Source organism: Hevea brasiliensis, chromosome 6, assembly GCF_030052815.1.
Source record: "Hevea brasiliensis isolate MT/VB/25A 57/8 chromosome 6, ASM3005281v1, whole genome shotgun sequence".
In the NCBI taxonomy this organism is placed as follows: domain Eukaryota; kingdom Viridiplantae; phylum Streptophyta; class Magnoliopsida; order Malpighiales; family Euphorbiaceae; genus Hevea; species Hevea brasiliensis.
In genome coordinates this window covers 69,719,134-69,721,812 of record NC_079498.1, presented here as the reverse complement: position 1 = coordinate 69,721,812, position 2,679 = coordinate 69,719,134, and positions in this window count along the sequence as shown.

The following is a 2,679-nucleotide window of genomic DNA, read 5'->3' as shown; positions in this document are numbered from 1 at the left end:
CAAGAAATTAAAGGTTGAATTTTACTGGCAAAAGCATGACCAAGACGAAGATGCCATTGGTGAATGGAGGAATTAGGGATTGTAGCTGCAGACACAAATCTCTGAGGAAGATGTAAAGGTGCAAGCTCAAATAATCGACCCACTCTGCGACGCTCCCCAAGAATCTATCCCATTTGTGGATCCTGTATCTGGACACCATGGGGAGAAAAAAATAACATTTAGTCCTTTTTCACACAACTGACTAACATAAATAAGATTGAGTGCCAAATTAGGGATATAATAGGTGTCAGGGAGATGAAGATTTGAGGTAAACACATGACCAGTATGTGTGATGTTCATTTTAGTACCATTTGCAGTATGGATTGGTGGTAAGGAAGATACAGGTTTTGCAGAAGACAAGAATTTAAGATTAGTAGTCATATGATTACAGCATGCAGAGTCAAAAAGCCAATAAGAATTATCTGGAGTGGCAGACATGGCAGCAGGAGAATTAGAAGAGATAACCTATTTGAATAGTGCCTCAAGATCACTCATGGTGATGGCAGTAGAACCCTCGGTAGCAGCAACAGCAGTGACAGAGGAAGATCCAGGCTTTGAGACATTCTTGAATTTAGAATGCCCTCCTTTTGGTCTTGGAGAGCGTGTGGTACAATGTTCAAGAATATGACCGTAACCATGGCAATATCTGCATTCTATAGTAGGACAATATGCAAAAGCATGACCAATTTGATTACAATTCTTACAAAGTTGATTGCCAGATTTTTGATGTGAGGATTGAGTAGTTGCAACAGCAGTTTCAAATTGAGGAGTTTAATCCAAACTGAGACGAGTCTCTTAAAAAATAATCTCTTGAATAGCAGTATCCAATGATGGGAGTGGATTTCGATGTAGCAGGGGCGCTCGAACAGTCTCATATTCTGATCGAAGAGTCATTAGAACTTGAATGAGATGAAGATGATCTTCACTGATTTTGGCCTGAGATATTTGATTCCAAATGGGTTGGACCTGGGCAAGAAAATCATTCACAGATTGATCTGCTTCTTGTTTCAGATTATGAAGAGTAGTCCACAACTGATAATAGTGGGCAAGTCCAGTGGTCTGATATCGATTAGCCAAAAAATCCCAGATTTCTTTTGCAGAGTTATAATTAGCAAATTGGATGTGGATGGACGAGACAGAGGTATTGCGAAACCAAGTGATGATTTGATGATTTTTACTATCCCAATCCTCAAGACGGTCAGCAAATTTTGCATTAGTTTCATCATTCTCTCTTGTCGACGTAGTGATATATCCGGTAACAATACGCCAAAGCTTGCGACCTATCAAAAACTTTTCATTCCTTGAACCCAAAGATTATAGTTAGAAGCAGTCAGAACTGTTGCAATAGGTTTTGAAATATCAGATTTCTCCATTGATAACAAGATGAGGAGAAAAAAAAAATAATAACAAGAATGAAAGAATGAACCAGAACAGGTTGTAGAGAGAGAAGAGAGACCCCAGAAACTAGAAATAAAAGTTTTATGGCTCTGATACCATGTTAGAAGAAAAAATACAAGTAATGAAGGACATGATTATGTATTTGTTTGTGTCTTATTTACAGAGATATTACATCTATTTATACATGAAAATATGTGTAAATTTGGACAAGAATAATAATTGCTGTAATTATGCTACACAAATCTCCTATAACCATGCTAATTGCTGTAATTATGCTAACAAAAAAAAATTATCAGTTAATACTTAAAAAGCTTAATCCATTAATACGTAGCCCATTAACAAATCAAAGTCCCGTCATTTCTAAAAAAAAAAAAAATGCCAAATTCATAGTAATATGATTTTAAAATTATTATCAATACCTAAACTAAGTCAAAGAAATATATTTCACTGATCACAAATCTAGCAAAAATTTGACAAACTCTCCACTATAAATTAGGCATATTCCAATTTTAATAAAATAACAACTTACATAAAATTTATATCTCGACCTACACAAATATTTCATACAACTTCTTCCCATATCAATATTAAAAGCAACTTATTAGAAGCAAAAGCATAAGTAAATTTATAGTTTAATAAGTGGATTACATTAATATAGATTTTTTTAAAATTTTTTTTAACAAGCATCCAAATTCAAAATAATTTGTCAATTATTGACTTAAAGAATCTAATTAATAAATGAGTGGCCCCATATAATTAACTAGGATCTCATGATTTATTTTAAATTCACATTAATTGAAAAAATCTAAAATTTTATCATCAAACTAAATCAGTAGGGATTTCAATTTCATCTATTTCAAATTAATAGCCTAATTTATGATAACTCATCAATTATTACCTAAAGAAACTAATTGATTAATGGGTAATCCCAACACACACACATATATTCCCCAGGTGGTATAATTTTTCTTTTAAAAAGTTTATCACGTGTCACATTACATAAATATTTTTTTTATATTAATTATTATTTAATTTTTTTATTTATCTTTTAATTATTATTATTATTTATAATAATATCTTATCATTTATGATTTAAATTATTATTTTTTAAAAAATTTAATTTTTAAAAATTAAGACCTTTTATAATTAAATATAATATTTAAAAATAATTTATATTATTTTACAAATATTAATTATTATTTATTTTTTATTTCTCTTTTAACTATTATTATTTACAATAGT